This window comes from Pleurodeles waltl, chromosome 1_1 (genome assembly GCF_031143425.1).
Source record: "Pleurodeles waltl isolate 20211129_DDA chromosome 1_1, aPleWal1.hap1.20221129, whole genome shotgun sequence".
NCBI lineage: Eukaryota > Metazoa > Chordata > Amphibia > Caudata > Salamandridae > Pleurodeles > Pleurodeles waltl.
The window spans coordinates 251,890,074-251,917,388 of record NC_090436.1 but is presented as its reverse complement, the minus strand read 5'-3'; positions in this window follow the sequence as shown (position 1 = coordinate 251,917,388).

Below are 27,315 nucleotides of genomic sequence, written 5' to 3'. Positions count from 1 at the left end.
CATACGTCATGCTTTTTCCGGTGGTTAGCCCTCCTCAAGCGCAGCGACCAAGTACTGGAAACATGCGAGGCTCGCTGTTTCCCATCAGGTTTGTGGACTACTTTCTATCTTTTATTTGCAGCACGATCTCGCTTGGCAGAAGTCGAGCGCTTTGCATAACATCGACCCTGTTACAGTTCACTCGTAATGAAACCTATTGGCAAAAGTGCTCTTAAATTTAAAGTTAATTGCACTTTTGCTGATACGTTTCATTACAAGTGAACTGGTGCAGCACGATCGCGCTTGTTTTTTCTTTCAATTTTGAAAGAAAAATTCGGTTGGGAGTTTACAACTGCTAATAGCTGTAACTCTTGGAGAAATGCGAGACCCTAGTGCATTGCAAATGCTTGTTTAAATATCTTGCACCCTGCCCTATAGGCCTTTTGGGCCTACCTTAGAAGTGACATGCAAGTATTAAAAACTAATGTTTAGGCCTGGCAAAAGGTTTATTTGACCAGGTCGAAAAGGCAACATAAAACTGGACTACAGGTTGCAGTGGCAGGCCTTAGACATGTTTTACAGTGCTACTTTAGAGAGTGGCACAATGGGTGCTGCAGCCCACTTGTAGCATTTAATTTACAGGCTCTGGGCACATGTAGCACCATTTACCAAGCACTCCTAAGCAAGTTAAGAGTGTCAATTAGGTGTGTAACAATTTTACAGTATATGGATGGGAAAGCACAATAATTTGGCACTGGTTGTCAGACTTAACATGCACAGACTCCTAATTCCAATAAATACGGGTTCTGCAAACATAAGGTAGTAAAGACTAAAATCTAGGGGACTACCACACAAAAGATGGCAATTCCCAACACAGTGCAACAGTTATAAGAGGGCTCAGTGTACCATAATCATATTTCACTCTCCCTTATAATGAGTTTTTCTGTAGGAAAATACTTCTGCATGCATAGCTCCAAAACTCTGGAATGAATGGACACCAAGGCCCTCATCCTGACCTTGGCGGGCGGCGGAGGCCGCCCGCCAAAGTCCCGCCGTCAGGTTACCGTTCCGCGGTCAAAAGACCGCGGCGGTAATTCTGACATTCCCGCTGGGCTGGCGGGCGGCCGCCTTCAGGCCGCCCGCCAGCCCAGCGGGAAAGAGGCTTCCACGATGAAGCCGGCTCGGAATCGAGCCGGCGGAGTGGAAGCTGTGCGACGGGTGCAGTTGCACCCGTCGCGTATTTCACTGTCTGCGCAGCAGACAGTGAAATACATTTAGGTGCCCTCTTACGGGGGCCCCTGCAGTGCCCATGCCAGTGGCATGGGCACTGCTGGGGCCCCCAGGGGCCCCGCGACCCCCCCTACCGCCATCCGGTTCCCGGCGGGCGGACCGGTCGGAATCCCCTCGGCGGCGGAGGATTCCAAGGGGCAGCGGAAAACCGGCGGGAGCCCGCCGGTTTTCCTGCACTGACCGCGGCCAAAGCGCAGCGGTCAGAATGCCCTGCGGGGCACCGCCGGTCTGTCGGCGGTGCTCCCACCGACCCTGGCCCCGGCGGTCTAAGACCGCCGGGGTTAGAATCACCCCCCAAATGTTTATGGCAAGGCGGCCTTTTGTTCATTGTCTGCTCTTAGTTTGGCAAAAAGTCTGTTCAGCCGTTCTTCAGATACGAGGCAAAGTGTGAAAGGCATGTGCGCGTGTTTAAAGAATGTTAGCGGTTTGCAGGCTGTTGCCTCACATGCACACAAGTTCGCACATTTTCTGTATGCCTTTTGAAGTTCACAGACATTGACTAAAAGCAAGCATTATAACTGCAGCAAAGTTCACAAACGCCATATATTTCTCATTCTTTACACAGTGTACCAGCTAAACACTTCAGGTTCCAACTACCAACACCACACACTCCAACAAACACACCGCAGTGTCACAGCTACACTAACAACTACACACATACTGCTGACTATGCACTCCCAACGTTGTTTATGAATACACTACTAATTCAAGTTGATACATTTCATGAACGCTTGATATAATCACACCTTTTAAAATAGGCATAATGACTTAATCTACTTCCTAGCCCAACTAGTGGCCATGAAGGACCTATTAATTCTTGAGAATCAGTCTGAAGAGTTGTGATTGACTTAAAAAATTCTAATCAACTCACTGCCAGTACTCGTGAACCACAAAGGTTGAAAATAATATTCTCTCATTGAGCAACATCAATAGCACAAACCACAGGACCAGGCCCTTCCAATGTACAACCTCTACAAAACAGATGCAAGACATGCTGGCTCTCTTCTACTCTTACTCTTCATGGCAACAACTGTGGCAGGGACATCTAATGCGGTTGCCAAATCAGTGATGAATGGTGATTTCTAACTGATAAACGCAGTGAGTGATTAATGCCTAGAACAGTAATTAGTTCACTTATTTTCTCAACAATTATTTCACTATTTTGCATATTCACATACTGCATACTTTTCTTTACCAATGTTCTTGTCCCAGGTCCTGTCTTGGATCACCAAGTGTTTAAAAACTGGACAAAGCGATGATTTTGTTTTCAAACGTCACCAAGAGGTTCCCAACATTTCTTCAGTGTTTGCACGCTGATAAAGTTTCAAAAATGATATAAGCAAATTGAGTACAGGAGCATAGATCTGAAAGAGTAGCCCTTAAAATAGTCTTATGTTATGATGAGCAGATGCCAAAGTACAAAAGCAACAAAAATAATCATAATTAGGTGCCCAACAATACTATAGCTGAAAAGAAGTGTTTCAGAATAAGTTAAAAGTGACTTTGCCATTAAAACTAAAAAGTTATTACATTCAAAATATAACAAGCTACTACAGTCATCTAATGTCCCAAAACACATCTAAGCAATGCAACCTTAGCTTTCGCTTCCAGGATACTCTGCTTTCTTCGAAAATAAGTGACTCAACACACAATATAAAACATCATTGAGTACTTTATAGGAGTATAACTTGTACCCACAGATGCACTGCTTATGATCTTACATCTTACATCACTCATGACGTTTAATCACATTACTGAATAAATTACTTTTGAAATCTCAAATCTAAGGAGGTTCAAGTTATACTTAAGTCAGTTACGTATTGCTGGTAATTTTCAGTGTTTTTTGGTTGTTAAACATTAGTTTTTTTATTATTACAAGATCTACGTATGATTCTATTTTAACCTTAGTTACACACATATGTACATTCATACACACACACTCAGTAAAAACTTCAAAGGTTGAAGTGGCGTAATAGTTGTTGAAATATGGTAAACACTGTTTAAAAAAACCAACCGAACACTGAAATTCACTAGTTATTGTTTACTGAGCTATTACTTAACCCCCCTAACCATGCATTGTTTACGACTCACATATTACATCACTCATGACATGTCAAATGACTTCATTGCTGACATCACAGGTAATATGTCAAATGACATCACTGATGACATTATGCAAGCATTGTGACAATTTTACCATAGTGTTTGTGGACCTGAAGCAATTCAAAACGCTGCACCTGTGGACATTTCATTTTTCTATTAATCTTAATGGGTTTAGCACTTTAAAGACTTCACATGGCCAGCAGCTTTAACAAGAATACATTTGCCACTGTAAAGACACCTTCTGTCAGGTCATATGGATGCTGGGTAGTTTAGTAAAATGCACTACACCGATTCCTCAGAATCCAACCATAGAGTCATGCTCACAGCACCAGTATGAGATAAATCACCTCTAAGTGGGTCTTCCCAACATTGTACATTGTTCAATAAAGTGCAGTGCCACAAAATCATAAGTGAGGTTCTGGAAATAATCACACACATTATGAAGTTTCGTCCAAACACTCCCTGCTGTTCTTCCTGGTTCCACCAAACGAGGTCGGTACACTGCTACGGGCACAGGACCTGTAAATCATATTATTAATGAAAAGGAAATCCAGGCGGCACTCCAAACAACTGTAGTCTTTAATTCATGATGTTCAACATAATGGTGAACAGAAAACGCTTGCTTTCAGTGGCTAATGCGTTTCAACCAGTTATTAACTGAGGCTTTTGAAGAAGACCGTTTGGTTGAAACGCATTAGCCACTGAAAGCAAGCTTTTTCTGTTGACATTATGAAATTTGTCTATACTACTGCATTACAACTATTTTAACAAGGGCACATGCCTAGATATCCCCTTACGGTTGATAAAATGTCAACAGCACCTTTGGCCTTTCTGTTTTAGGACAGACTTTGGGCCTGATTCTAACTTTGGAGGACGGTGTTAAACCGTCCCAAAAGTGGCGGATATACCACCTACCGTATTACGAGTCCATTATATCCTATGGAACTCGTAATACGGTAGGTGGTATATCCGCCACTTTTGGGACGGTTTAACACCGTCCTCCAAAGTTAGAATCAGGCCCTTTGACTTTAAGCCACAAACACAAAAAAAACTAAAAGCAACAATGACTCTACTCTGCTGCACATCCCTCCAAATTTATCAGATCATTTTATGAACATTTAAGGTGCTCTAACACTATAACACATCTGTTGCCAAGATGTGTAAGATGGAATCTGGAAAACCCAGACCAGTTAATATCAAAACGGAATAATAGTGGAGCACACTTAGCACCGATTATTGTGAATCTTATTGTTAATCTGTTATTTAATATAACCATAAAAATAATTCAATTGCATACATGAATTTCAAAAGAACATAGATAAGTAAAAAAAATGTTTAGACACCAGGGTGTCATTCATTTTTTTCCTTTGATACTTTCAAACTTAGCTCTGCTGCCCACCTCAAGTGTGCTTTATCTTGTTCAAAATGGAATCCCAAAACGTACTGATTTGTAAACAGTCCACCGTATAACTTTTCAAACTAACAATTACACTTGTTTCCAAGGATTATGCTATTTCCATGCTATCAACACACATATTCACTCTGTAAATCTATATTATGTATGTCTATGTTGTTCTCACTGATGTCATCAGTGGTCATCAATGATGTCATCAGTGAGGTTTTCTATTATGATTTTAACATGTCATGAATGATGTAATATGTGAGATCATAAGTAGTGCATGTCTGGGGCCAAGTTATAGTTAGCTCAGTAAACTTTAACAGGTGAATTTCAGAGGTGTTCTTTGTTTGTTAAAGGTTCCTTTGTACCATACTGCAACATGTAACAATAATGTTACTTTAATTTTTGTTTCAGTGAATTTCTAGGGCTTTTTAACATAAGCTAAGATCTTATTAGCATACCCAACAAAAACATGTTTTTTTTCAGTGACCAAACAAACTTGCACACACATTTGTCTACCAAGATATTACCATTTTTAAATTATTGAGTTGCTCAGTGACTGAGAAAATGGGTAGGATGGCAAACATATGTGGAAAGGGGACAATGTAATTAAGCAGACAACTCTCTCTTTAACTATTTTTAACCTCTCTAAAGATTTCTTATGTTTCAAAGTACTAAAGACCCACACCTCCCCTCATATTGTTAATCCTCTGGTTTCATGCCAAAAAGCCAACAAGCACAATAGATTAAACAAGCAGGCCAGCTGGTACACAGAAGACCTTCTGGACACCAAAAAAACACTGTAAACAGCTAGAAAGAAAATGGAGAACCAGCCACAACACCACAGACAGAACTACTTACACGGCTGAACTCAAAACACTATCACCAGTAAATAAGAGACACCACAAAAAAAGCAATAGTCAACCACATCAAGGGAAGTTCCAACAGCTACAAAGAGATTGTCTTTATCATTAAGGATTTTAACCTCACCCTTAGTCATTATCAACACCAAACAACCTTGCAACAACCTATCCATCATCTTCTAAAGCAAAACTGCAATCATCAACGTCCTCCTCAAGAAGCCCACAGCTGACAAAAATCAACTGAACAACTTCCGACCCATCTTCCTGCTCCCCTAACCAGTCAAAGTGATTGAGAAGGCCCTGAACAAGAAACTCACAAACAGCCTCGAACTTCATTGCCTTCTAGACAACACTAAGAGATTGATACGCAGGGTTAGCTCAGGCCCACCCTTTTCAACATATACATGAAGCTCACCGACACCATCCAATCACAAGACATCACTGTCATCTCCTATGCTGATGACACCCAACTCATCCTCTCCCTGACAGAGAAGACAATCACCCCCAGGACCAACTTCACGAACTGCATGACCACGGTAGTAGACTGGATGCAAACCAACTGTCTGCAGCTCAACTCCAACAAGACGGAAGTACTGTTTTTTGGCAACAATACCTCCCCATGGGACTCCATCTGGTGGACGTCGGAGATAGGACCAACACTCACATCCACAGACCACACAAGAAATCTATGGATCATCCTAGACAACAAGCTCAACATGACGGCTCAAGTCAACGCAGTGTGCACCTCCTGCTTCCACATCCTACACCTAAAAAAAATCTTCAGATGGCTGCCTAAGAACACCAGATAGACAGTCACACAAGCACTCTTCACCAGCAGGCTGGACTACGCCGGAATCTCTAACAACTCTTACACAGTCTCCAGCCCATCCAGAACACTGCTGCAAGACTATAGCTCGACCTCCCATGCTACACCCACATAACACCGCACCTCAGGAAGCTTCACTGCGCAGCCAATTCAAATTTCTCACACACACATACAGCACAGGACCAGAATACCTGAACAGCCTCATACGCTTTCACCAACCCACCAGACACCTATGCTTTGCCTCACTCTCACTCGCAAACATTTCCCACAACCGTAAAAGCAAACCTGGAGGTCACTCATTCTCGTACATCCCACCCAAGACATGAAACAACCTCCTTAAAAACATCAGAGACTCCACCTCACTTACTGAATTCCGCAAGAAGCTGTATTCCTGGCTCTTTATGTAAGCACCTAGGGGACCACACACGTCCCCAAAGGCCTAGATACCTTCTCAGGTGATTAGTACGATATGCAAATCACTATAACATAGTATAACATGCCTTCATTAACATCTTAATGGTTATTTATGTTGGCCTGCTCATCAGGAAAGGCTTTAAGTTCAATAATTCCTGATCAAGAAAATGGCACTCAGGACTGCCTCAATTTTGTATTGAATACAAAAGGTCAGTGCTATTATTGTTCAATAGAAACCTGGGGTGACTCTGCAGTTGATTACTAGGTAGTTAAATGACACATTGCTGCTGTTGTTTAAAGTACATTTGACAATGCACGTTAGGAGGTTTTACTGAAATGGATGAGGAAGATATATGAGAACTCAGAAATTTACATCATTTTAACTTTTTAGAGCACCAACCCTAATTTCTCTGACAAACATTAACCACTAATATTTTGATTTACTGTAGCATCCTCTGTAGGAAATGTTTTTAGATTTGATTCCATCAAGATGAACGGCTGTGCCACTGGGGAACTAACTGACAGACTTCTTCTGTTTTTTAAAGTACATTTCAGTATGAATGCAAGAATGTTTTACTGACAAGGATCAGAAAGATATCTGAGAACTCACCAAAAATAACGTGTCCTCATTTTAGCTTTCTAAAGCACTATCATTTCTATGACAAAATGAACCCCTTCCTTTTGTCCATTTTTCTAGGAAATGCTTTTAGTTTTTCAGCTTTGATTCCATGAAGATGGCTTCAAGTATGCCACAGGTTTGTTATGAATACAGAATGCTATTTTTCTAGTTGTTCATTAGAACTCCCAGAGAAGCTGCAGTAGAATACTGAGGAATCGACTATCAGGCCGCTGCTGTTGGGAGTGCATTTTACACAGAATATAAGACCTTGTTTGCATGTGGCTGAGGAAGATAGTGTGAACTTTTAGAAAATGTGCTCTCATTTTATCTCTTGGAGCACCTTACATAACTGCTATGAGAAATTCACAAGAGAAACAGTTTTGTTTCAAACATGGTTCATCAAATCGCAGCAGACAATCAGCATTTTTCACGGGTTAAAGCAACCTGAGAACACAACACAATTCCTAAAATGAATATAGTACCACCAACAAATGATTTATATTGTGAGTCAAATTTTTGATCTCCCTTTATATGCACTCCTTATTATGACCTCAATATCTGGCATTCACTACAATGCATTTCCGTGGAGACTACAATCCCATGTCCTGTAATAGCTCCAACAACACGTTGTCATTGTTGCTGCCAGTTAATGGTAGTTAACATGGAAAATCAAGGTTTTGGGACCCCTCTCCCACTTTTTTCTTGGCTCTCACTTCACAGATCAACATGAAACTTTCGAGGCCAGAGGCTGGAGTCATCAAACAGCATCAAAGTTACATTAGCGAAACAAAAAAGCTCTTCCAATGGAAACTCTGACCTATCTATAACTACACAGTTGCAACCACCACTGTGTTTTGTATAAATGTGTATGAAGGGGTGGGGGAGGGGTGTCTGTGTAAAAAAATGAAGGCACTCATTATGACATTGGTGGTAAGTCCTGCTTACCACCATGCCGACTTCCGTCAACATACCGCCGCGGTTTACTGCTACCCATTTTATGACCCACAAATAGCAATCCGTCACTATACAGACACACACACGTCTGCCAGACCACAGGTGTCAGCAATAAACTGGCAGAGGCAAAACCCACCCCGTTACGCCACCAGAACTACGCCCACAGCATTATGACCCACGAATCATTGCGGCGGGCACTGAACCACAGTAAACCATTGGCAGTACATAGCGCCGCGCTCAAAATACAAACACACTGGACAATTTGAGTAACACACACCTGACACACACCACACCCACACCACTATAAAACACACACACACATTACCCACAACCCTTTACGACTCAAAAACATTGACAACTGAGAGACACATCAAGAGCACCCACAGAACCAAAGCCACTGAACACCATCACCCATACACCATCCACGCACCTCACAGCACACACCCCAACACATCACACTACACCTATGGCACCACAAAGACACCCCCGGTTCTCAGAGAAGGAGCAAAGGGTCATGGTGGAGCCACAGCTATTTGGATCACAGCTGCAGCAGACATCCACTGCCAGGAAGATGGAGCTATGGCGGAGAATTGTGGACAGGGTCAATGCCGTGGGACAGCACCCCAGAACAAGGGACGACATCAGGAAGAGGTGGAACGACCTACGGGGGAAGGTACATTCTGTGGTTGCAAAACACCAGATAGCTGTACAGAGGACTGGCGTTGGACCCCCACCTCCTCCCCCCACAAATAACAACATGGGAGGAGCAAGTCTTGACAATACTGCATCCTGAGGGCCTGGCAGCAGTACCAGGAAGACTGGACTCTGGTAAGTCAACTCTTTACTACTTTCACCCCACCTACCTGCATGCCGTTACAAACTCCCAACCCTACCCTCACCCCGTCACTCCACTACCTCACATATAACCCACCATCACAACCCACCCATCCCAATACCAAGCCCTGCATGCAACACCAATGCATGAACCCCCTTCACAGACCTGCATGGACACCCATCACTAAAGCATGCACATTAGAGAGAATCACCTAGCCCACAAAATCACTACTCACACAAGGCAAAGCTGACAGGGCAATCACAACCATACAGGGCAACACACCCATGCACAAGATGTCACACGCAGAAACTATAACACTGCATTTACATTCCCACAGGTCCCTCACCCAACATCACCGGAGAGAAGGTGCCAGCAACATCCAGTCCCCCCACAGAAGAGGCCCACAGTGATGACAGCAGCTCTGCTCGCCTGGATCAGGATGACCAACCTGGCCCATCAGGAATCTCCGGACAGTTGGTTACCACAGAGCCTACCCCCTCAGGAAACACCAGCCCAGCACCCAGCCAGCGGGCCCATACCTCTGTCCCCAGGACACGTCAATCAGCAGTATGTCCACCACCACAGGGACCCCAGGCAACCCCACAAACACAGGACGATCAGGGACATGGGATCAGTGGCAGTGGGCACAAGGTTCAGGGGACAGAGGCACAGGACAACAGGGAAGCTGGGAGGACTGCTGTGCGACAGGGGGAGGATAGGCCCAGGGAACCGACTCTCCAAAAGGCACTCACCAACATTCTGGGAGCATACCACCATTCCCAGGAGGCGATGGGCCAGATACTGGACAAGTTGCAGGAGACCCAGCAGCTGCAGGAGGAACAACGGTCCTTCACGTCGGGCCAGGGTGGTCAGAACCCAGGCTAGCACCTCAGCCACCCAGTCCACGGCCACAGTAGTGTCGGCAGCTACTGCAGGTGGGAGAGGCTCCAGGAAACCAGCCATCAGCACTGACAGTGTGCCTGCACCAGCTGCCAAGGGGATGGGCAAGGATGAACCACCAGCTGCCAAGGGGAAGGGCAAGGAGGCACCACCAGCTGCCAAGGGGAAGGACAAGGAGGCACCACCAGCTGCCAAGGGGAAGGGCAAGGAGGCACCACCAGCTGCCAAGGGGAAGAGCAAAGGGCCGGACAGACAGGAGGCCTGGTGCTGGGCCCCCACCACCAACCATGGTGCTCCAGCCGTCCGAGGCTGCGGGGGAAGGGCTGGAGCCTCCCCCCACCACTAGCATCCCCGACACCAGCACCGCCACAAATCAAATCAAATCAAATCATTAGCATTTATAAAGCGCGCTACTCACCCGTGCGGGTCTCAAGGCGCTAGGGACAAAGGGGGTGGTTATCGCTGCTCGAACAGCCAGGTCTTTAGGAGTATCCGGAAAGCGGAGTGGTCCAGGGTGGTCCTGAGGCTGGTGGGGAGGGAGTTCCAGGTCTTGGCCGCCAGGAAGGAGAAAGATCTCCCACCCGCCGTGGAGCGTCGGATGCGAGGGACGGCGGCGAGTGTGAGGCCAGAGGAGCGGAGGGGGCGGGTGGGGACGTAGAAGTTGAGGCGTCTGTTGAGGTATTCCGGTCCCTTGTCGTGGAGGGCTTTGTGTGCGTGGGTGAGAAGTCGGAAGGTGATCCTTTTGCTGACTGGGAGCCAATGCAGGTGTCTCAGGTGTGCGGAGATGTGGCTGTTGCGGGGTACGTCCAGGATGAGGCGGGCTGAGGCGTTTTGAATGCGTTGCAGGCGATTTTGGAGTTTGGCGGTGGTCCCAGCGTAGAGGGTGTTGCCGTAGTCCAGGCGGCTCGTGACGAGGGCGTGGGTCACGGTTTTTCTGGTGTCGGCGGGGATCCAGCGGAAGATCTTGCGGAGCATGCGGAGGGTGAGGAAGCAGGCGGAGGACACGGCGTTGACTTGCTTGGTCATGGTGAGAAGGGGGTCCAAGATGAAGCCGAGGTTGCGGGCGTGGTCTGCGGGGGTCGGTGCGGTGCCGAGGGCCGTGGGCCACCAGGAGTCGTCCCAGGCGGACGGGGTGTTGCCGAGGATGAGGACTTCAGTTTTTTCAGAGTTCAGCTTTAGGCGGCTGAGCCTCATCCAATCTGCGACGTCCTTCATACCCTCTTGTAGGTTGGTCTTGGCGCTGGCGGGGTCCTTGGTGAGGGAGAGTATAAGTTGGGTGTCGTCGGCGTAGGAGGTGATGATGATGTCGTGCTTGCGTACGATGTTAGCGAGGGGGCTCATGTAGACATTGAAGAGTGTCGGGCTGAGTGATGAGCCTTGAGGTACGCCGCAGATGATCTCAGTGGGTTCTGAGCGAAACGGAGGGAGGTAGACTCTTTGGGAGCGGTTTACGAGGAAGGAGGCGATCCAGTCCAGGGCCTGGTCTTGGATCCCGGTGGAGCGGAGGCGGGTGATTAGGGTGCGGTGACAGACAGTGTCAAAGGCAGCCGAGAGGTCGAGAAGAATGAGGGCGACTGTTTCACCGTTGTCCATCAGGGTTCTGATGTCGTCTGTGACTGAGATGAGGGCGGTTTCAGTGCTGTGGTTGGTTCGGAATCCGGTCTGTGAGGGGTCGAGCAGGTTGTTGTCTTCCAGGAAGGTGGTCAGCTGTTTGTTGACGGTCTTCTCTATTACTTTGGCTGGGAAAGGCAGAAGGGAGATGGGGCGGAAGTTTTTCAGGTCGCTCGGGTCAGCCGTAGGTTTCTTTAGTAGGGCGTTGACTTCGGCGTGTTTCCAGCATTCGGGGAAGGTAGCAGAAGAAAAAGAAGAGTTGATGACGGTCTGGAGGTGCGGGGCGATGATGTTGTCGGCTTTGTTAAAGATGAAGTGCGGGCAGGGGTCCGAAGGGGCGCCGGAGTGGATAGAGTTCATGATGGATTTGGTTTCTTCCGTGCTGATGTGGGTCCAGTTGTTGAGGGTGATGGTCGGGGATGTGGGTTCGGTGGTGTTAGGTTGGGTCTGGTGTCCGAAGCTGTCGTGGAGGTCGCTGATCTTGCGATGGAAGAAAGTGGCGAGGGATTCGCATAGATCCTGTGAGGGTGTGACGGCGTTGGCATTGGCGCTGGGGTTGGAGAACTCCTTGACGATGCTGAAGAGTTCTCTGCTGTTGTGGCTGTTTTTGTCCAGTCTGTCGGTGAAAAAATTCCTTTTGGCAGTGCGGATCAGGTGGTGGTGTTTGCGGGTAGCGTTCTTGAGGGCGGTCATGTTGTCAGCGGTGCGGTCCTTGCGCCAGGCTTTCTCAAGTGCGCGACAAGTTTTCTTTGATTCTTTGAGGGTGTCAGAGAACCAGAGGGGTTTCTTGGTGTTGTTCTGTCGCTGCAAGCGTTTGAGGGGAGCAAGGTTGTCTGCGCAGTTGGAGATCCAGTTTGTGAGGTTGAGGGCTGCGACGTTGGGGTCGGTGGTGAGGGTGGGTTGGTTGGCGGCGAGTGCGGCGAAGAGTTGCTCTTCAGGGATCTTGTTCCACTGTCGGCGAGGGATGGGTTGAGTGCGGAGGTGGCGGGTCTCGCGTCGGAATGTGAAGTGGACGCAGCTGTGGTCGGTCCAATGAAGGGCGGAGGCGTGGCTGAAGAAGACGTGTTTGCTGGCGGAGAAGATAGGGTCGAGTGTGTGTCCGGCGATGTGGGTAGCAGTGTTCACCAGTTGTTTGAGGCCGAGGTTGGCGAGGTTGGCGAGGTTGTCGAGCAGGGTGGTGGTGTTGGGGTCGTTGTTTTGTTCCAGATGGAAGTTGAGGTCGCCTAGGAGGATGTAGTCCGGTGAGGCGAGGGCGTGCGGGGAGATGAAGTCGGCGATGGTGTCGCTGAAAGGGGCGCGAGGTCCGGGAGGACGGTAGACGAGGGATCCTCTGAGGGTGGTCCTCGGGTCGGTGCGAATCTGAAAATGCAGGTGTTCAGCGGCAAGAGGGGAGTCTTCAGTGGAGGTGGTGACGCTGATGGAGTCTTTGAAGACGATGGCGATACCTCCTCCTACTTGGTTGGTGCGGTCTTTCCTGGAGATCTTGTAGCCTTCGGGGATGGCGGTGGCGATGTCTGGAGCAGAGGAGGCGTTCATCCAGGTCTCCGTGATGAAGGCGACGTCCGGTGCTGTGGAGTCTAGGAGGTCCCAGAGTTCAACGGCGTGTTTGTGAACGGAGCGAGCGTTGACTAGGATGCACTTGAGGTGGTTGATGGCGCGTGGGCTTGTGGTCGTAGTTGTTGCGTGGTGGAAGATGCGTTTGCAAGAGTTGCAGGCGAAGGGTCCATGGGTGCGCTTGGGGTGAGCTTGGAAGCAGGTGTTGGAGCGTCCTGGGTTGAGGGCATGGAGGGTGGTGGGGTCATAGCGGATCATCGGGGCTTGGGAGCGCTGGGGACCAGGGGTCATGGCGCTGGGCGCGGGCCAGGCGTGGACAGGCGCAGACGGGCTTGCCTCTGGCGCGCCAGCGGCGCACCCGCTGCGCAGTTGCGCAGCGGCCGCCATATGAGGTAGGGGGGGGAGGGGTCAGCTGGGGGCGAATGGGAGCTGGGGGGCGGGGGCGTGCAGGAGGTCGCGGCGGGAAAGCGCGAGGGAGGGGGGGACAGGTAGAGTGAGAAGAGCTGGGGGAGGGGGGTTTAAGGGTGGAGGGGGGAGAGTGTTAGGAGGTTTAGGAGATTAGGGAGAAAGATAGGTATAGGGTTGTGAAGATAGGGGAGGGGGGGTTGTAGAGGTGGGTGAGGGTGAGAGGTAGAGTGAGGGGATAGGAAGATAGGTAATAGAGGTGGTGGCGGGAGGGGGGAGAGATAGAGAAATAGGTAGAGAGAAAAGGTAGATAGAGAAATCGATAGATAGGGAAAAAGATAGAGAGATAGGAAGATAGGAGGAGGTGGAGAGTGAGGGAGTTGGATAGTGGGATAGAGAGATGGAGAGATAGGTAGATAGGAGGAGTGAGGGAGGTAGAAAGTGAACGGGTTAGATAGGGGAGATAGAGGGGGGGATGCGAGTGGGGGAGGGGGATGAGGCAGGAGCAGGAGGGCAGGCGCGGGGAGAAGAGGACGGAGGAGGCAGAAGAGCCGAAGGCAGAAGACAAGAAGACAAGAAGAAAAGAAGAACAGAAGAAAAGAAGAACAGAAGAGCAGAAGACCGGAAGGACTGAAGACCGGAAGAGCAGAAGACCGGAAGAGCAGAAGACACACAGAAGAACACAGAAGAACAGAGAGGAGTACAGAAGAACAGAGAAGAATACAGAAGAAGACAGAGGAAGACAGAAGAAGACAGAGGAAGACAGAAGAACAGAGAAGAATACAGAAGAACACAGAGGGAGACAGAAGAACACCGAGGAAGACAGAAAAACACAGAGGAAGACAGAAGAAGACAGAGGAAGACAGAAGAAGACAGAGGAACACAGAAGAACACGGAGGGAGATACAAAAAACGAAGAAACAGAGTGCAGAATACCACAGCAGAAGATGAGGAAGAAGAGAAGAGGAGAGAAGACGGGGAGAAGAGGAGTACAGAAGAAGAATACAGACGAGGAGCGAGGAGGAAGAACAGAGAAGAAGGAAAGAGGAAAAGAAGCAGGAGAGAGGGTGAGTAGCGCGGGGCAGAACGAGGGGCTGGGAGGTGGGGGGTACTTACTGTGGGGTGGGTCTCAGGAACTCAGGAACCTGGAGGAGCTGCAGCGGCAGGGGGAGCGACCTACCCTTGGGTCAAGGGTCGCTACCACTGTCGCGCAGCGGCCGCCATATGAGGTAGGAGGGGGGGAGGGGTCAGCTGGGGGCGAATGGGAGCTGGGGGGTGGGGGCGTGCAGGAGGTCGCAGCGGGAAAGCGCGAGGGAGGGGGGTGACAGGTAGAGTGAGAAGAGCTGGGGGAGGGGGGTTTAAGGGTGGAGGGGGGAGAGTGTTAGGAGGTTTAGGAGATTAGGGAGAAAGATAGGTGTAGGGTTGTGAAGATAGGGGAGGGGGGGTTGTAGAGGTGGGTGAGGGTGAGAGGTAGAGTGAGGGGATAGGAAGATAGGTAATAGAGGGGGTGGCGGGAGGGGGGGAGAGATAGAGAAATAGGTAGAGAGAAAAGGTAGATAGAGAAATCGATAGATAGGGAAAAAGATAGAGAGATAGGAAGATAGGAGGAGGTGGAGAGTGAGGGAGTTGGATAGTGGGATAGAGAGATGGAGAGATAGGTAGATAGGAGGAGTGAGGGAGGTAGAAAGTGAACGGGTTAGATAGGGGAGATAGAGGGGGGGGATGCGAGTGGGGGAGGGGGATGAGGCAGGAGCAGGAGGGCAGGCGCGGGGAGAAGAGGACGGAGGAGGCAGAAGAGACGAAGGCAGAAGACAAGAAGACAAGAAGAAAAGAAGAACAGAAGAAAAGAAGAACAGAAGAGCAGAAGACCGGAAGGACTGAAGACCGGAAGAGCAGAAGACCGGAAGAGCAGAAGACACACAGAAGAACACAGAAGAACAGAGAGGAGTACAGAAGAACAGAGAAGAATACAGAAGAACACAGAGGAAGACAGAAGAAGACAGAGGAAGACAGAAGAACAGAGAAGAATACAGAAGAACACAGAGGGAGACAGAAGAACACCGAGGAAGACAGAAAAACACAGAGGAAGACAGAAGAAGACAGAGGAAGACAGAAGAAGACAGAGGAACACAGAAGAACACAGAAGAACACGGAGGGAGATACAAAAAACGAAGAAACAGAGTGCAGAATACCACAGCAGAAGATGAGGAAGAAGAGAAGAGGAGAGAAGACGGGGAGAAGAGGAGTACAGAAGAAGAATACAGACGAGGAGCGAGGAGGAAGAACAGAGAAGAAGGAAAGAGGAAAAGAAGCAGGAGAGAGGGTGAGTAGCGCGGGGCAGAACGAGGGGCTGGGAGGTACTTACTGTGGGGTGGGTCTCAGGAACTCAGGAACCTGGAGGAGCTGCAGCGGCAGGGGGAGCGACCTACCCTTGGGTCAAGGGTCGCTACCACTGTCGCGCAGCGGCCGCCATATGAGGTAGGAGGGGGGGAGGGGTCAGCTGGGGGCGAATGGGAGCTGGGGGGCGGGGGCGTGCAGGAGGTCGCGGCGGGAAAGCGCGAGGGAGGGGGGGGACAGGTAGAGTGAGAAGAGCTGGGGGAGGGGGGTTTAAGGGTGGAGGGTGGAGAGTGTTAGGAGGTTTAGGAGATTAGGGAGAAAGATAGGTGTAGGGTTGTGAAGATAGGGGAGGGGGGGTTGTAGAGGTGGGTGAGGGTGAGAGGTAGAGTGAGGGGATAGGAAGATAGGTAATAGAGGGGGTGGCGGGAGGGGGGGAGAGATAGAGAAATAGGTAGAGAGAAAAGGTAGATAGAGAAATCGATAGATAGGGAAAAAGATAGAGAGATAGGAAGATAGGAGGAGGTGGAGAGTGAGGGAGTTGGATAGTGGGATAGAGAGATGGGTAGATAGGAGGAGTGAGGGAGGTAGAAAGTGAACGGGTTAGATAGGGGAGATAGAGGGGGGGATGCGAGTGGGGGAGGGGGATGAGGCAGGAGCAGGAGGGCAGGCGCGGGGAGAAGAGGACGGAGGAGGCAGAAGAGCCGAAGGCAGAAGACAAGAAGACAAGAAGAAAAGAAGAACAGAAGAAAAGAAGAACAGAAGAGCAGAAGACCGGAAGGACTGAAGACCGGAAGAACAGAAGACCGGAAGAGCAGAAGACACACAGAAGAACACAGAAGAACAGAGAGGAGTACAGAAGAACAGAGAAGAATACAGAAGAACACAGAGGAAGACAGAAGAAGACAGAGGAAGACAGAAGAACAGAGAAGAATACAGAAGAACACAGAGGGAGACAGAAGAACACCGAGGAAGACAGAAAAACACAGAGGAAGACAGAAGAAGACAGAGGAAGACAGAAGAAGACAGAGGAACACAGAAGAACACAGAAGAACACGGAGGGAGATACAAAAAACGAAGAAACAGAGTGCAGAATACCACAGCAGAAGATGAGGAAGAAGAGAAGAGGAGAGAAGACGGGGAGAAGAGGAGTACAGAAGAAGAATACAGACGAGGAGCGAGGAGGAAGAACAGAGAAGAAGGAAAGAGGAAAAGAAGCAGGAGCAGGAGAGAGGGTGAGTAGCGCGGGGCAGAACGAGGGGCTGGGAGGTGGGGGGTACTTACTGTGGGGTGGGTCTCAGGAACTCAGGAACCTGGAGGAGCTGCAGCGGCAGGGGGAGCGACCTACCCTTGGGTCAAGGGTCGCTCCCCGCCACCAGCACCGCCGCCAGCACCACTGCCAGCAGCAGCAGCCCCAGTGGGCAGCTGTCCGACGCTGCAGGGGAAGGGCTGGGGCCTCCCCCCACCACTGCCTGTACCACCACCAGCACCACTGCCAGCAGCAGCCGCCCCAGTGGGCAGCCATCTGAGGCTGCAGGGGAAAGGCTGGAGCCTCCCCCCACCACTGCCAGCCCCGACATCAGCACCGCCACTGCCACCACTGAGCAGCCGTCACCGCCGGCGGGCAGTGTGTAGTCCTACCTCCATGGGTTGTACTGTGTCCTGGACCCTGCAAATCCTGTGGGTCTGACACCCAAGTGAGACTGTGACCTTGCACTCCCCAAGATCGGCATCACAGGGCACAATGCCTCCTCCAGAACCAGTAGAAGAAGCCATCCACTCACCCCCTCCATGCCAGGATTAAGCAAACAGGGCACAAGGCCCCCTCCAGAATCAGTGGAAGAAGCCATCCACTCACCCCCTCCTTGCCAGGATGAAGCACACAGGGCACAAGGCCCCCTCTAGAACCAGTGGAGAAGCCACTCACTAGAGAGACTGTGGCTTTGCACTCCCCAGGACCAATCAGAGGAGAAACCATCCACTAGAGAAACTGTGGCTTTGCACTCCCCAGGACCAAGCAGGGGGCAAACCACCCACTTGAGAGACTGTGGCCCTGCACTCCCCAGGGCATTGCAGAGGGCATGTAGCCCCCTCCAGGAGCAGTGGCGTTGTACCATCTTCCGGCTGAGGTGCCCCCCATTCCCCGTTCCCCTGAGGTGCCTGTGTGTTTTCGACCTGATGCCCCTGCAGTGTTCTCTCCGTGTTGTTGCAGGAGTCAAGTGGGGCCTTGGCCTATATGATGTGGCCCTATGGCCCACAGACATTGAGGACTGGGCAGTGTCCCTCCATTTGTATATATGTATATACTGTTTTGATTTTGAATTACAAATTTCTAGTACTTTATCTTATTACACTCACTTTAATCAATTGCATGTGTCCTGGCATTATTCCTGAGGGGTACAGGGTGTATATGTAACGTTACTGGATCTGTTTGTGTGTATGGTGTTGGGGTGTGGTAGGGGTGTTGGCCACTCTCTTTTTCCTCCCCCCCTCCCTTGTGTGCTAGGCTGCAGTACTCACCGTGGTCATCTTTGCCGGCGTTGATGTTCGTAGTGAATGAGGAGGCATACAATCATGGGAAATATGTGAAACTCGGGCTCTATGGCGTCGTAGTTCTTCCTTGTGTGTCCAGAGGTGAGTCCTTTGCCTTCTGTGTTCTGTTTCTGCTGTGCTTTTGATGTCGTTGGTACCGCCCCTGAAAAGGTGGCGGATAGGCCTGTTGTAATACAGTGGGCGGTACATTGTCTTCCGCCTGGCTGTTGGCAGTTACCGCTGCGGTGCTTGTTGCTACTGCTGCGGCTGTCGGTGTGTTAAAGTGGCTGTATGTGTGGGCGGTTTCCGCCGTGGTCATAATTCCATTTTTGTACCGCCAGCCTGTTGGCGGTATTACCGCTGCTTTAGCACCGACCGCCAGGGTTGTAATGAGGGCCTAAATGTTTAAAAAATGTGAAAGTTGTGAAAAAAAGTGAAAGCACAGTTGTGCTTATAAAAGAAAACCAAGCACTGAACTTCACAAGTCATGATTCAGTAAACTAAAAATAACTTGCACCCTGTCATAACCTGCCTATGATCTCACATATATCGTACATAACATGTTAAATGACAACACTGATAGCATACAGCCTGGCCATGCATCCAATCCACCAAGGGAGGGCATAACACCTCCTCTATGCACAGCAAAAGTCCAGGCCCTACACCCTGCTCACTAAAGGTGCCCAGCCCCCAACTGCACCTGGAAACCCTGGTTTCTGGCTAGGGCTTCAGCCCTACCTTTCATAGATGTCCGACTTCTGCTGCATACAGCCTTCAACATAAGCAGCAAACATGATTGAGAGGCCTGCAGTTCAGGCCCTGCAATCTACTCTGCATATGAAAGCGGACGATTCCCAACACACAGGGCATTCAGCTGAACATAGTAGTTGTGAGCAGCAGTGACTGGCATCCAGACAGCCTCTATGCCCCATCTTCTGTGGGTAGATGGCATACTTGCCTTGTGCATAGTCCTCAGCTCTGAGTAGTTTTTTTTTTGGTCTACAAGAGATACACCAAGCACAGGAGAGACAGCCACTTCCTGTTGTACACTGCTTTTGGCCTTGCATTGCAGGGCTTAGCAAAGTGTCATGCACCCAAGCCAAACTACCCAGGACTGTTAGAAATTGGACTACTGGTTGACTGGGGTGTGAGCCCCTTGCCAAACAGCAATCACATTCCTTGTCATGGAAAGGCACATGCAAACCCAAATTAACCTGTGTTCAACCCCCTGGTAGCTTGGCATGGAGCAGTCAGAATTAAAGTACTGATGCAATACTTTCAACAGAAAAACTGTGAAAACACCACACAAAATGGATCCGACAAATTGAATATTTAAAACAAGGCCAAAATGACAAAAATCTTATCAGTAGAATGGGAGATATGAATTTTTAAAGATGCTAGTGAAAATAACGCCAAAAAGAACAAAGCTTTAACTCAGGATATGTGGTTGTGCTGGATTGGGTCAAAGTCTCACTTTCAGGCCGACCACGATGTAATGCAAGTCGGATACAGTCACCAGGTTAGGCCCGCTGAAGTTTACCTTCTCAAGTTCGTGCCAAGTGTTGTTTGCGTTGAAGAGGGCCGCATGGATCAGGAGAGTGTTGCAGGAGGATGTTGGAGAGGCATGAGGAGCAGCTGGGCATTGCTGGATCTTCGCATTGGCAGTCCCTGTGATCAGTCTATGCTGGAGAGCAAATAGTCAGGCTCACAAAGTTTTGTGCTCAATTGTGAGGCGAGCGACGAGTTCTCAGGGCGAACAGGCCCGTTTGTGGTCACAAATAGCCTAAAATCTTAATTTCAGCTCACTGAACCACACTAGCGTTCCAGGACCTGAGCGGCACCACTTGGGGTTCAGGACTTCACTGCAGCCGGGCGGTATCTTTCTTCAATTTATTGATCTTATATTGCAACAGATTCTCTTTTGTCTCATTCATGGTCTTATTTACCTCCTCCAGTTTCTTTTTGAACAAGGAAATCTGTAGAGTACATTTGATCTAATTTCCTAGAAATTGCATCTCAACAAGGAGTAAATCTGCTATCTCTTTTGCTGTTTTAATTAGAACGATCAATCAATCAAAGCATTTGTAAAGCGCACTACTCACCCGTGAGGGTCTCAAGGCGCTGGGGGTTGGGGGGCTACTGCTTGAACAGCCAAGTCTTGAGGTGTCTCCTGAAGGTAAGTAGGTACTGTGTCTGTAGCAGGTAGGTGGGAAGAGTGTTCCACATATTGGCGGCGAGGTGAGAGAACGATCTGCCACCACCAATCGTTCTGTGGATGCCTGGGGTGGTGGTGAGGGCAAGGTCAGCGAAGTGAAGCTGTCGGGTTGGGATGTAGAAGGAGAGCCGTCTGTTGAGGTATTCTGGTCCGGTGTTGTGCAGTGCCTTGTGAGCATCGGTGAGGAGTTTGAACATGATTCTCTTGTTGACAGGGAGCCAGTGCAGATCTCTCAGGTGGGCTGTGATGTGGCTGTGGTGGGGATGTCCAGGATGAGGCGTGCGGAGTGGTTCTATATGCGTTGCAGTCTTTTCTAGAGCTTGCCCGTGGTTCCTGGGTAAAGGACGTTACCGTAGTCCAGTCTGTTGCTTACAAGGGCTTAGGTGACCGTCTTTATGGTTTCAGTGAGGATCCATTTGTAGATCTTCCAAAGCATGCAGAGTGTGTTGAGGCAGGAGAAAGAGACGGCGTTGACTTGCTGGGTCATTGATAGCGATGAGTCCAGGATGAATCCCAAGTTGGGTGCGTGGTCGGTCGGTGTCGGTGCGGTTCCCAGTGTGGCAGGCCACCAGGAGACGTCCCAGGCGGAGGGGGTGGAGCAGAGGATGAGGACCTCAGTTTTGTCAAAATTCAGTGTCAGGCAGCTGTTCTTCATCCATTCAGCGATGGCCTTCATTCCATCGTGGAGGTTGTTTTAGCGGTGGTGGGGTCCTTGGTGAGGGTGGGTGGGTACGCCGCAGATGATTTTGGTGGCTTCAGAGCGGAATGGTGGGAGTTCTGCCAGTGAGGAAGGAGGTGATCCAGTTCAGGGCTCTGTCGCGGATCCCTGCATCGTTGAGGCGTGTGTGTAGGGGGTGGTGGCAGACGGTGTTGAACGTGGCCTAGAGGTCCAGAAGGATGAGGGCTGCGGTTTCGCCATTGTCAAGTATGGTCCTGATATGGGTTGTGGCGGCGATGAGGGTGGTTTTGGTGCTGTGGTTGCTGCGGAATCCGGATTGGGATGGGTCCAGAGTGTTGTTCTCCTCCAGGAAGTGGGTCAGTTGTTTGTTGACAATTTTCTCAATGTCTTTTGCCAGGAAGGGGAGCAGGGATATGGGCCGGAAGTTCTTGGGGTCCTTTGGGTCTGCCTTGGGTTTCTTGAGGAGGGCGCTGATCTCGGCGTGTTTCTAGCTCTCCTGGAAGGTGGCGGTCTCGAAGGTCTCGATGATCTTCCAGTGTTGGGATGATGAAGCTCACTTTGTTGAAGATTTGGTGAGGGCAGGGGTCGGATGGTGAGCCGGAGTGGATGGTGTTCATGATTTTGATGGTGTTGTCGTTGTTGATGTGGGTCCAGGAGAGCAGGAGGCTGGTGTGGCTTGGGGGCAGTGAGTCTGTGGTGTCGGTGGTTGACGGGGGGTCTGGGTATTGAAGCTGTCATGGATGTCTGCGATCTTGCGGTAGAAGAAGATGGCTAGGGAGTCGCAGAGGTCTTGTGATGGCGGGATGTCGTTGATGTTGGCGCCGGGGTAGGAGAGTTCCTTCATGATGTTGAAGAGCTCCTTGTAGCTGTGTGCGTTGTTGTCGATGCGTTCTTTGAAGGCGGTTCTTTTGGCAGTTCAGCTGAGTTAGTGGTGTCTGCGTATGGTGTTCTTGGAAGCTGTGTGGTTGTCCGGTGTCTGTTCTTGGTGCCTTTTTTTCTTGAGTCTTCGGCATGTTTGCTTGGATTCTTGGAGGTCGGCTGTGAACCAGAAGGCCTTTCTGTCGGTGTGTCTGTTAGAAGGTTTCTTGATCAGAGCAAGAGTGTTGGCACAGTCGTCGATCCATTTCCTGAGGTTGCGGGCTGCTATGCTGATATCGGTGGTATCGATGGGTGGGTTCCGGGAGAGGATGGTGATAAGCTTGCCTTCGGTGAACTTGTTCCATCTGCAGTGGGGAATCCCTGCAGGTGATAGTGTGTTGTGGGTTTTTTGAAGGAGAAGTGGATGCAGCGTTGGTTGGTCCAGTGGAGTTCGGTAGTGTGGCTGAAGGAGACGTGTTTTTTTGAGGAGAAAATGGGGTCGCAGTGTGTTCTGCAGAGTGAATGGGTGTCGTAAAGAGCTGCTTGAGGCCGAAGTTGGCGAGCAGGGTGGTGGAATTGTTGTTTTTCGTGTTCTCGAGGTGGAAGTTCAGGTCCCCGGGGAGTATGTAGTGTGTGGATGCAAGCATGTGCGTGCTGATGATGTCAGAGATGGGGGTCGCTGAACTGCTGTCAGGGTCCGGGGTGTCTGTAAATGAGGGTCCCAGGGATTAGCCAATCTCTGGTGCAACGTCAAGAGATAAGCAATCAGTCTTTTTTTTAATTCTTATTATCTCAAAAAGGTCTGGGAGAGTTGGTCACTATCAACCCTTGAGGGGCTACATTCCTCCTTAAATATTCAGTAAGGATTGCTCTATGCATAGCTATTCAAACATTTTTTTTTTTTCAAATTAGCTTCACCCAGTCATCCGTCTGTGCTAAAGTTATGTTGCAACCACGTTTGGGGCAACCCCATCCTCCCTTTTTTCTGGCTTGAGAGTGATATTCCCACTATATGGGAATGTTAGCTAATCACATTTCCTTTATTATTATAATGCACCTTGGTGGAGGACATGAGCTTCACGTAGGTGTATACTCACCACAGTTAACATTGGTTTGTGGAACACTGTGGCTTTATGAAATGCTTTCAGTCACTTGTTTTAGTGGTTCATCTTTGTCTTCTTTGTAATCTAGTACGTCGGTGAAGCCATCTTCTGTATCAGTTGGCCTACTACAAAGTATGGGCCTTATGAGGTTAAAGAATGCAAGAGTGAGGTCCCCTACCTGATGGCATCAAGACTCCCCGGAACCCTTTAAGGGTTTTGCATGTCAATTGCCTCAAACTCCACTTTGTAAGGTCTGAGTTAGCCATTCTCCTGGTCATGGATCTTGAGTGAAGGAGGAGAGTAAACCTCTCCCGACCTCCTGGAGCAGGATGGGTCAGTGGAGGCATCTCCTCTTCACTGACCCCAGAGCATCAGAGAGACTGGCTACACAGTGTACCCATGATATTGACACTTGGGACAGCACACAGTGAAGAGTACAATCTACCAATTGTCTAAGAAGGTGAGAGCCAGCATCAAGGAGGAAGTCCCCAAGATTCTGGAGTTAAAAGTTATTGAGTCTTCAAACAACCCTTAATCCGTCCCAGTCTTATTGGCCCCCAAGGCTGCCCCTCCAGAGCTTAACTAGCTAACGTCAGGTGGACAAATTTTACTCTATGTTTTTGGCTATCTATACAGAGTGATCTGTTCTGTTGGTCCAGATGAAAGCCCCTGAACAGGGAACTTTTAGGGCAGAAATATGTTGATCTTCTGAAAGTGAGCATTTATGTCACTTTCTTCTGTTTTTAATGCTATGAACTGGATGCACCAGAATAAACATTATGTAGCCAACCAGGTTTCACACATTATATATATATATATATATATATATATATATATATATATATATATATATATATATATATATATATATATATATACACACACACACACCATATAGCACTCTGCCTCTCATCCACACATAACGCTCATCGAAACTCAACAGCTCAGCTCCTCTCATTTGGAGAGTTGTAGCCCACTCCAGGTACCATCTGGTCCTGGTGTGAAGAGGGATCCTGATTATGAAGCATGCCACCTTTGGGTGGGTGAGAGTTTTAGTCCTTAAGAAAGTATTTCTTTATAACCAATAGTCTTTTTCCCCCCGTTCTTTGTTGACTGGACATACTTTGTGTGCTAAAACGTTTATTTCGCCAGGTCAACATGTCAGAGTAAAACTGCACACAAAGGCCCTGCACATGTTTAAAGGGCTACTTAAGTGGGTGGCAAACTAGTGCTGCAGGCCTACTAGTAGCATTTAATTTACAGGGACTGGGCACATGAAGTGCAACTTCACTAGGGCATTAAACGTCAATTAAATATGCCAATTTGATCCAAGCCAATGTTACCATGTTTTAGGGAAAGAGCATAAGCAGTTTAGCATCTGTTACCAATGGTATGCAGAATCTTAAGCCCAGCAATAATGAAGTCAGCAAAAACAGAAAGGTTGAAGGCAAAACGTTAGGGGAAACCACACCAAGGGTGCCAGTTCTAAGATGTGTCCCCCAGTTGAAAGTGGGAAGAACTACCCAAACCCTTGGGAGTTCTCTTCACTAAGGCGCAAGAACCTGGAGAGACCATCAGCACTAGTGCTGTTCCAGTATGGTGTTCCACTGTAAAGCTCATTCCCTGTAAGGAGATGGACCCCCTCAACAGTTTAGGATTCTGCATTAATCATCAGGAGGGGTCTGTGGTGTGCCTGAAATCAGAAGTAAGCACAAAACAATTATGGTCTCAGCTCAGAGACCAGACCACTGCAAAGACGTCCGTCTCTATTGCACTCCATCTCTGTTCCCAGGGAAGTAACCTACTAATTAAGGCTTCAGGTTGATCCAGGCTCTCTTCGTTTAGCTCTGCAAGCACAGCCCCTATGCCATGCTCTGAGGGGTCAGTCTGTACAATCAATTCATTGGAGAAGTCAGGGGCCAAGAACACAGTTGCTGTACACATGGCCTCCTTCATGGAGTCAAAAGCAGTCTAGCATGGCTGCTTCTTAGAATTCAACTCTGCCAAAGGAGCAACAATGGTGTCATACCCCTTGATGAATCTCTTGTAATAACCAGTGAGGCCTAAGAAAGCTCTCACTTCTCTCTTGGTCTTAGGGGGTCCTTATCCAGAATTGTATTAATCTTGGACCAGAGGGACTACACCTTGCCTCCTCCCACTTGATGACCCAAGTAGACCACTGAACCCTGACCTATATGGCACTTACTGGCCTTGCTAAGGCAGGGCCTGAAGAACTTCTCTGAGGTGGCACAAATGGCCCTCCCAGCTAGAACTGAAGACTGCAATGCCTTCTAGCTATGTGGCACCAAAGGTCTCCAACCCAGCGAGAACCTTGTTGACAAACCTCTGAAAGGTGGCAGAGGCATTCTTCAACCGAAAGGGCATTACTCTGAACTAAAAGTTCTGGGGTAGAGAATGCATACCTCTCTTTGGTCCCCTCGGTCAAGGCAATTTGGCAGTACCCAGACATTAAGTCAAATGTGCTGAGAACCTTGGCTTTGCCCAACCAATCTATGAGCTCATCGGCTCTGGGCATGGTGTGTGTGTCAGTCTTGGTGACCGCATTTAGCCCCAGGTAATCGACACAGAACCTAAGCTCTGGAGGGGCAGCCTTGGGGGCCAATAAGACTGGGACGGATTAAGGGTTGTTAGAAGACTCAATAACTTTTAACTCCAGAATCTTGGGGACTTCCTCCTTGATGCTGGCTCTCACCTTCTTAGACAATTGGTAGATTGTACTCTTCACTGTGTGCTGTCCCAAGTGTCAATATCATGGGTACACTGTGTAGCCAGTCTCTCTGATGCTCTGGGGTCAGTGAAGAGGAGATGCCTCCACTGATCCATCCTGCTCCAGGAGGTCGGGAGAGGTTTACTCTCCTCCTTCACTCAAGATCCATGACCAGGAGAATGGCTAACTCAGACCTTACAAAGTGGAGTTTGAGGCAATTGACATGCAAAACCCTTAAAGGGTTCCGGGGAGTCTTGATGCCATCAGGTAGGGGACCTCACTCTTGCATTCTTTAACCTCATAGAGCCCATACCAATGGTATTGTAGGGCCCTGGGTTCCACAGATTCCATCACCCACAATTGTTGGCCAGCTTGAAATTTGACCAGAAAGGCCTTATTGGTATACCACTGTTTCATGATCTCCTGGCTGCCATCTAGATTGCTTCACCAATCGCTTCGTCTGGGTTCGGTGTGGCAGCATATACCTGACCACATCCTGGGGGCCTTCCTGGAAGCTTGCTCCCACCCCTTCTTGACTAGACTGTGATCTCACTAGGAGCCAACACAGGAGCTCAAGGGGGCTGAAGAGAACCCCCTTCTGAGACACCTCCCAGAAGGCAAACAACAGGCAAAGTAAGAGGACGTCCCACTTCTGAATCAAGGGCTCTGACAGGCCAATGAGCATGTCCTTGAGGGTCTTGTTGAACCACTCAACAATCCATTCATTTGAGGGTGGTAAGGAGTGCAGAACTTGTAGGTTACCCCACACTCCTCCCACATGGCGTGTGGGACCACCTCCTTGGCGAATGCCACACACCTAAATATCCCCTTCAGTGCCCTTGCCACAGGGGGCACAGTCACCATTCTCAGATGGGTGGCCTCTGAGTACCAGATAGAATGGTCCACCAAGAGCATGATGAACCTTTTGCCTTTGCTGTCTTGGCGTCTGAAGGCCCAACAATGTTGATGCCCACCCTCACAAAGGAGGTACCAACAACAGGAAAAGGTTGCAGGGGAGCCTTGCCCTTCCCTCCTAACTAGCAACTGGCATGGCAGGTAGGACATGACATGCAGGAAGCACCTGAGGCCCTCCTCATTTGAGGCCAATAAAAGTG